This window comes from Lactuca virosa, chromosome 7, assembly GCF_052849685.1.
Source record: "Lactuca virosa cultivar CGN04683 chromosome 7, Lactuca_virosa_CGN04683_v6, whole genome shotgun sequence".
NCBI lineage: Eukaryota > Viridiplantae > Streptophyta > Magnoliopsida > Asterales > Asteraceae > Lactuca > Lactuca virosa.
In genome coordinates, this window is record NC_136432.1 from 259,797,320 (window position 1) to 259,807,033 (window position 9,714).

Consider the following 9,714-nt stretch of genomic DNA (forward strand, 5'->3'; position numbering starts at 1 on the left):
TATTATATGTTAACTAGGATCATTGTGTGTGTACAAGTCTTCACTTGACACCTAGCATCCGATACATTCCGTTCATCCAAACCACTCACTACAGGTGAGTTCATACCCCTTAATTAACCTTTTAAATGTTTTTAAATGCTTTTATGGGGGGGAATACAAGTTGAACAATTATAGTTATTATATCAATCACATGTGATTAATAACTACCAAACAAGTGGATTTCTTACTTTTCAAACTCTGTTACCAAACTGTTTTACTTCAAACTGTCTTACAAACTCTTTTACATACCAAATGCTTTTATCAAACTCTTTTACATGTTAAATACCTTTACTTAAATTCTTTTAACTTATATTCTATGTATCTATATAGATATAGTTATATAAGTAGGATTGAAAGGACTTAGGACTGATAGCTCACTTTACTTCCTGTTCCTTGTTTGGTTGTGGACTTAGGGCATTCAGGTTATTTGTCCGAAGGTCGTTTGAATCCTAGTTATATATCATGTATATGTTTGTAGATCTAAAAGGTTACTTCTTTCATTCAGTTCAATACCTTTGGGTAGCAAAGGTATAAAAACATGTTCATATACACAATCAACATTACTAGTAAACTATAATAAGTATAGTTTAGGAAGGTACTGTTACTAGAACAATGAAACATAAAATGAGTCAGTTCATTCATGAGTAATACATAGTGATGGGAAACAAACATAATACATAGTGATGAGAAACAAACATAATACATAGTGATGAGAAACAAACATAATACACAGTGATGAGAAACAAACATAATACACAGTGATGAGAAACAAAACATACAGGCTAGACAGAGAAAGAACACACAATACAGCTAGCACATACATATACATATACATATACATTACTTACAGTTATGTGAGCCACTTAACGGGGGCATGGCACTACCTGTCATGACCCGTTTTGTATCCAGAATCTCCTTAAGTGGGGAGCGAATGAGTTTGTGTATAGATCTATACTGGATTGACTATCCTACACCTTGCTGCTCGCTACAGTGGGACTTGCAAGTCTACGGGTGCCAAACGTCATTTCTTACGACGTCTTACATCGTCGTTTTACTATAGAGTCGGTAGCAGGATACAGGCCGATCACATGGTACTTTAAATAACAAATAGTTTAAAGTAATTAGTACAGCAGTAGTTACTTAATACAACACTACAATACTATTTCATTTTCCCTTTACATTTACTTTTTGATATTCACACAATAAAGAATAATGTAAGAACTATATTTTTGGTTAATAATAGTCAAATTTGGGAAAATACACACTCTTACAAGAGACACACACACAGATACTAGATGCCTTGGTAGAAGACTACTTTTAGTAGGAAAGATAGGGTTTTCTAGGAGAGTTCAAACAATTACAAACTTTTACAAAACTTATACATTACAGACTTACAAACACTTTCATAAAAATACAGACACTAATATACTTATGATCTCACCAGCTTTAAAGCTGATAAACTCTTTCAAAATAACTTGTATTCTCAGGTCACCAGTAGACAGGTACCGGTGCCAGGTTCTGAGAAGATGGAGCTCGTTCAAGACTCATCTTTTATTTTTGATGTATATTTTTGGTGTATATATAACTTGACAGAACACACTTGTATGAAATTATATTATTAATGCAATGGATGATGTTGTTGCTTGTTTACTACTTTGCATTGTTGTGATACTGAACATGACGTCCTCCACCCCCGAACGTTTCCGCCGTTCCGGTTTTGGGGTGTGATACCTTCTACCAAGGCATCTAGTGGTCGTGTGTGTGTCTCTTGTAAGAGTATGTATTTTCCCAAATCTGACTATCATTAACCAAAAATATAGTTTTTACATTACTGTTTATTGTGTGAAGATCACAAAGTGAATGCAATGGGAAAATGAAATAGTACTGTAGTGTTGTATTAAGTAACTACTGCTGTATTAACTACCTTAAACCAATTGTTATTTAAAGTACCATGTGATCAGACTGTACCATACTACCGACTATAAACACGACGATGTAAGACGTCGGAAGAAATAACGTTTGGCACCCGTAGACTTGCAAGTCCCACTGTAGCTAGCAGCAAGGTGTAGGATAGTCAATCCAGTATAGATCTATACACAAACTCAACGCTCTCCATTTAAGGAGATTCTGGATACAAAACGGGCCATGACAGGTGATACCATGCCCCGTTACGTGGCTCACATAACTGTATTAGTGCACTTATGTATGTATTGAATGTACTAGCTGTATTGTATGTTCTCTCTCTGTCTAGTATGTATGTATGTTCTCTCTGTATGGTATTGTTTGTTTCTCATCATACTATTCTCTATCTATATGTTATGTTCTCTCTGTATGGTATTGACTCATCTATGAACTGACTCTTTGTATGTTTCACTGTTCTAGTAATAGTATTAGTATCTCCCTAAACTATACCTATTATAGCTTACTAGTAATGTTGTTTGAATGTATGAACAGGTGTGTATACCTTTGCTACCCAAAGGTATTGAATAGAAAGAAGTAACCTTTTATATCTATACACATATACATGATATATGACTAGGATTCAAACGACCTTCGGACAAACAACCAATACCCTATGTCCACAACCAAACAAGGAACAGGAGGTAAGGTGAGCTATCAGTCCTAAGTCCTTTAAATCCTACTTATATAACTATATCTATATAGATACACATTTAGCAGAATATAAGTTTAATAAAAGTATTTGACATGTACAAAAGTTTAATAAAAGTATTTGACATGTAAAAGAGTTTAATAAAAGTATTTGACATGTACAGAAGTTTAATAAAAGTATTTGACATGTAAAAGAGTTTAATAAAACAGTTTGAAGTAGTTTGTTTGATAACACAGTTTGAAAAGTAAGAAATCCACCTGTTTGGTAGTTATTAATCACATGTGATTGATATAATATTATAATAGTTCAACTTGTATTCCACCCCCCCCCCTATAAAAGCATTTAAAATCATTTAAAGGTTGATTAAGGGGTATGAACTCACCTGTAGTGAGTGGTTTGGATGAACGGATGATATAGGATGCTAAGTGTCAAGTGAAGACTTGAACACACACAAGGATCCTAATTAACATATAATAACACATATATGTATCCAATTAGTCATGAAACAACTAATTAATCATGTTAAGACACCCTAGGACATGAACAACACTTGATTCAAGTGTTATAAGTACTAAGGATTGCATCTAAGGGTTATAGGGCCTTGTATTTGAGTTTAGGGTCTAAGGGTAAACTCTTTTGGTGTTTACGGTTTTGGGGCCAACTCTCATGGAGTTTACGGTCGTAAACCCATGAGTTTACGGCCGTAAACCCATGGTACTTCTACCATTTTGTGTTTTGAAGCTTTATAAGTCATAAAGAAGCATCCTACTTCAAGTCTAAGCCTTAGGAAGTGATTGTGGCATCATTTCACCCCTTTGTAGAGTTTACGGCCCATGGACCATTTCTCCAATAGTTTACGGCCGTAAACTCTAATGGTCCTTGATGTTTTTGATGTTTAAGGTCCTAAGCACTTTAAGGATATGATCTAGACTAGTATCTAAGGCTTGGTAAGGGACTAGGGCACACAATGGCCCCTTCATTAGGGTTTACGGTCCAAGAACATGTTTGGACCGTAAACACCCTTGATCTTGTGTTTCTTTGTGTTTTCTAGTTGATTGAGAAGTGTAACAAGCCTTATAACAAGCCAAGGTAAGAGTACTTACTATATAGAAGCTTGAAAGGGTGTTAAAAGTCCAAGAACACTAGTGTGTGTTCTTGGTGTTCTTGGTGAAACTAAGAACACTTGAAGATCTACACAAATGGAATGATTTCACGGATGGAATCATGTACGATCACTAGATTAAGTAAGATATCAATTAATTAGGGCAAGAAACACTTACAAAGTTGAAGATCAAGAAGGAAAATCGGATGATACTTGAGAGGATTTGAGTTCTAGTCCTGAAATGGTGAAAAAGTGATAAAAATGACTAAGTGTCATATATATACTCCTTAGAGTTTACGGCCGTAAACACCATGTTTGGGCCATAAACTCCTAACTCTTGGAGTTTTGAGACTTTATTGATGCACAATAAACCCTAGGGTATCCTCTCTCCAGTTATCTCTTGAAGTACTAAGCTTTAAAACACTCAAACTGACTCCAAAAAGCTTAAAAGTTAGCAGAAAGAGTTCTGACTTCTATTGAAGTGAATGGTTGTACAGAATAGAAATTTCGGGTTGTCACACATAACAATTGAATATAAATGAAACAGAGCAATCCAAACATCATACATTGAGATAACAAACTTACATTGTTTACATATTGTATTTGTTCTTCCATTTACACAAAAGAGACATAAGCAGAAAAAATCCAAGCTACAACTAAAAGTCTTGCATCCATGTCCCTTGTTACCTGTTTACTAGATACCTGAGAATACAAGTCGTTTTGAAAAGCGTCAACTAAAAAGTTGGTGAGTTCATAAGCAGTTTTGTGTATAAAATTGGTTACACTTGTTTAGAATCGTTCTTGTTGTACTTTTAGAAAATCCGATATTTTCTATGAAATCGTTTGAAGTCCTGCCTTGAAAATCATGAATATGAGTATGCATGACATTACTTTTGTTCATCCTTATAAGGAGTGATTTTGAAAAGTAGTGTGATTTGTAAAAGCGAACTGTGTCCGAGAATAGTTCGTTTGAATAGTAACAATCAACCGTTTCAAGAAAAATCCCTTATTTTCAAAAAGGAAATATGGTTGAAAATCTTGTTCCTCTTATCGAGTAAAATTAAGTGTGTGCTTTCTAGTTTATCGTTATCGAAATCGTAGAAAAATCGTTTTCCCCAGAAAATCCTATATTTTCTACTATAAAATAATCGTAAGTTCTAGTTTCCAACTATGTATATGTGTGGGTTAGTTTATCGTTATCAAAATCGTTTACAAACGTTTTCCATAGAGTCATACGCTTTTTAATTTGTAAAAATAGCAGTATTACGACTCTATACTTGTAGTAGAAAGAATCAACATGGCTATTGTGGACATTCTACGCGATGAAGAAGGACGGTCAACACAACAAATGCAGACCATCACCTATCACGTGTAGGACAGTCAACACAATGTGCCAAAGTTTATTTATGAGGTTTTCCTTACGTGAATTTCCAGTTAATATAACATATTATAGGGAGTCGTTATAACCATACTAATCTGACGAAGTGCCTGTTTTGGCGAGACTCAAGCGCCCTCGGTTTGGAAAAAGACATTTGTCACCCTAGACTGGCCTGTCTAGCTGTAGCGAACATCGAAGGTGCGGGGTGTCAACCCCGTATAGATCTGTACACAAATTCCCGCTCTCCCTCCAGGAGACTCTGGCTGTAACTCCTTACAGGAATTAGACGTAGACTAATATTTTTATATTTAGGTACTTTTGAGATTTGTCTGACTAGAATATTAACAACCTTTTGAGCAATCGTTAGAGATCCATTATTTGTTAGATAAATAACGAAACTCGTACTTATTGAATAGAAATATCGTTCTCGTTCCGTATCGCTGATTGTGCTCGTTAACTAGATGCTCGTGTTTGTTCCTTTTCGTTTATTGAAAAATGAGTCATTTTAGTCAAGAGAAAAAGTGTCAAGTTATAATTTATATAAATTATTAACTGCCGGTTATGACACGCATTTTCTGTTTTATGACATATAGAACATTACTTATGCTCCTGGTGGTTCTATGACAGCAGTTCATGACATGCAATATTTCTGTCATAAAGGCTATATTTGTGTATTTTCTTGACGCAAACTTTTATATTGAATATTTATAAAATACCCCCTGACAGTTTGCAAGATAGTCACAAGGTTTCCATTTTCGAAAATTTACTAGAAATGGTGTCCACTTATCAAGATCCCTATTAATACTTTTATCTTTAGACATGAAAGCATAGATAAAGGGGTTAAGTTGGACACATCCAATAGTTGGGAGGATCTTTTGTACAAAGTCTCCTCTGTTCTTTATGAAATTGAGAATTCTTACGTTCATGAGTATATTACTAAAATATTAATTTAATAATATTTCACACACACATAGAAACATACATATATATGCAATTATTCAAGTATTTAGGCAAGATTTGACTTGTACTCTCCCCCAAAAACATTAAAATATTGAAAAGGTGGGGTATGAAGCTCACCTTGAGTTAGTTGTTGTTTGGAGTTATGGAGTGAAGATCTCAAGCTTGAACTTTGGCTGAGATGAAGAACTTCCCTGGGAGGGATGTTTTCCTAAGGATGATCATCATATATTATTATGAATAAGATAATATGGATTCATCTTGAAATATTATAAAATCTTAGATGAGTGGAGGAATTTACCTCATAACTCCAGGGAGAAGTTTAGAATTTTGTTTTCAGCAAGTTCTTGTTCTTGCTTGGAGATGAGTTTTGAGAGGAAATGAGAAATGTGAGAGAGAAAGTGGAGTCTAAACTCCCTCACTGTCGTTGCTTTGGAGTATAAGGAAAAGAAAGGGATCTTTGATGCATGGGGATCTGGTGGTCCATGCATGGATATTTGGTGGGTAAGGCATGAAATACCGTGATTTGCATGGGAAATGAGGAATTTCATCAAATCACAAGGTCAATCCTTTTGTCCTTTTCTTGATTTAGGATAAGGTTTTCCTAAATCCTAACTTTTTATTTTATGTAAATATAACTTAAATAATTAAATTTGGCATAAAATAAAGGTTTTAGGGGTCTTAGCTAAGAAAAACACGAGTTTGGGGGGATTCCCGACCTCAAAATACCCCAAAATGAAGAAAATGTCCGGAATAGTCCAAATTCCGGGGCTAAATAGTGAATTCCGGAACTCTAGGGCAATTTCCGAAGCTGTATTACAATTTCCGGAGGTGCTGGGCGAGTTCCGAAGCTCTTATCCAAATTTCGGAGTCCACAGTAACTTACGGAGCACTTTCTCGGATTTCCGAAGTCGATGCCCACTTCCGGAGTCGGGTGCGAGATCAGGTGAGTTCAGATCGAGGATGCGAATCCGGCTGGAGATTCCGAAGCTGCTTCAAGCGAAATCCTCCGGAGCTGCGAACCTATCCGGATGAGAGGCTTCCGAGATGAGCTTCCTCTTGGCTTCCTTAGGAGACATTCCGGACCAAGAGGGTTCCGGCCAAGAGGTTCAGGACCAAGAGGAGTCCGGACCAAGACGGTTCCGGCCAAGAGGTTCAGGACCAAGAGGAGTCCGGTCCAAGAGGGTTCCGGACCAAGAGGTTCCGGACCAAAAAGGGTCCTTTTGGGGTTTCCTCTTCCGGTTTTGAGCTGTTTTCGACTAAGGAAGGTACTTAGGGAGATTTGAGAGAGATTTGAGATTCGTGGAAAGATTTGGGAGAGATTTCACATACTTGGAGAGATTTGGGAGAGATTCACTATTCTTAGAGAGATTTCGCATATGAGAGAGATTTGGGAGAGATTCACTATTCTTGGAGAGATTTAGCATACTTAGAGAGATTTGGGAGAGATTCACTATTCTTGGAGAGATTTGGGAGAGATTCACTATTCTTAGAGAGATTTCGCATTCTTGGAGAGATTTGGGAGAGATTTCACATGCTTGGAGAGAATTGGGAGAGATTTCACATACTTGGAGAGAATTGGGAGAGATTTCACATACTTGGAGAGTTTTCATTCTAACACTTCATGGCTCATTAGGAACTCAAATTATACACTTAGAAGTGTTAGCACAAGTCTCACAATAGTACTTGCTTACTTGCGGACAGAATTTCCTAACCAAAAAGGCTAGTTGTGACAAATATGCTCCTTTTTGTTACAAAAACTATATTTTGGTAAAAAGCTTCCAAAAACCTTATAGTTTTTCAAATCATAATTTTTCTCATGATTTTTATAACATAGATCATGATTTGTTTTTGTTAGTTTTGCATTTGAAAACTAATATATCACAAATATATGTAATCTTTAGAGAGAATGGAATGGGTGGGGTTTGTGGGGTGATCTGTCGTAGTTAAGGAAGAAGGGATGATAGGATAGTTGCTTAGTTATCTGCTGGATAATGTAAAGATATTTGTTGGGTTATTGCGTGGGATACTGCTGAACTTTGCACGAGAGAAGGGTGAGATATGTAATCATAAGGTCAAATTCCTTATCTTCTCTTTATCTTGACCAAAAACCCACTAAAAGCTCCCTAGTATGACCAAAATCACATGTGATTTCGGTCCTAGGCATGGTTTGACCAAGTGATTTTGGTCCTAGTGGTTTTGGTCTTGGGGATTTCGGCCTAGGTGTGTTTTCGGCCTAGGCTTGTAATCTTGACCCTACCAAAACCAAAATCTCATGTCCTTGGGTCCCCAAAACCTAAATCTCCAAATCATGACATAATTCATGCATCAAATCCTAAGTATCTTGTCTTGGCTTGGCTTTTAAATGTTTATCACGAACATGATTTTCAAAGTATGTATATATACATGTATATATACTTATACAAACTATGACCTTTTTGGCTTTCAGGTTTTTATTACCACAAGGTTACATTGTGGTTGTACTTATACATGGATACATTTTAGACATTGCTTACTCCAAAATTTTCCAGTCGTCACATCAGCCCACCGTTAGAGGGAATTTCATCCTGAAATTTGCATCTTGGGCGGGTTCTTGCAACTAGAGGAAAAGTTGTGGGTACTTCTGATTCATCTGATCTTCCTATTCCCAAGTAAATTCGGGCCCTCGCTTAGCGTTCCAGCGGACCTTCACTATGGGTACGCGGCTTTGTTTTTCCATTTGACCTCCTTGTCCATGATTTCCACAGGTTCCTCTACGAAGTGTAGACTCTCGTTTACCTCGATTTCGTCGAGTGGAACTATAAGAATCTCGTCGGACATACACTTCTTTATGTTGGACACGTGGAAGGTGGGATGTACGTTATTAAGTTCTTGTGGTAGTCGGAGTTTGTAAGCTACCGGGCCGATTCTAGCAAGGATCTCAAATGGCCCGATATACCTTGGATTTTGATTTCCATGTTTGCCAAAATGTATCATTCCTTAGAGGGAGATACCTTCAACAGAACGTGGTCACCAACCTAGAATTTCAAGGGTTTTCGTCGCTTATCAGCATAGCTCTTTTGCCGGTCCCGATATGCCTTTAATCGTTCACGGATCTGAACGATCTTCTCTGTGGTTTCCCATATGATCTTTGGGACGGTGAGTGTGCTATTAAGCACTCGTCTTTTTTCCAGTTGCGTGTCACCAACCTCGGCCCAACACAGAAGGGATCTGCACTTGCGTCCATAGACGGCTTCGAATGGTGCGACTTTGATGCTTGTGTGATAGCTGTTATTGTAGGAGAATTCGGCGAGTGGAAAGTGGGTATCCCAGTCCTTAACAAAGTCTATCACACATGCCCTCAACATGTCTTCCAACGTCTGAATGGTCCTTTCGCTTTGACCGTCTGTTTGAGGGTGATAAGCTGCACTCACATCGAGTTTGATTCCCAAGGACTTTTGGGGTGATTGCCAAAACCGTATTGATCAATAATTAATTTGGAATTAATTTAGTGATCAAAAGAGACTAATTAAACATATGGGGATTAATTGTGTAAATAATTGTTTCTTTTAATGTGGGCCAATGATCTATAGTTCTTTCAGTTGGGCTAAACCAATGTCATAACCCATGGATGGTCCATGGTGGTTT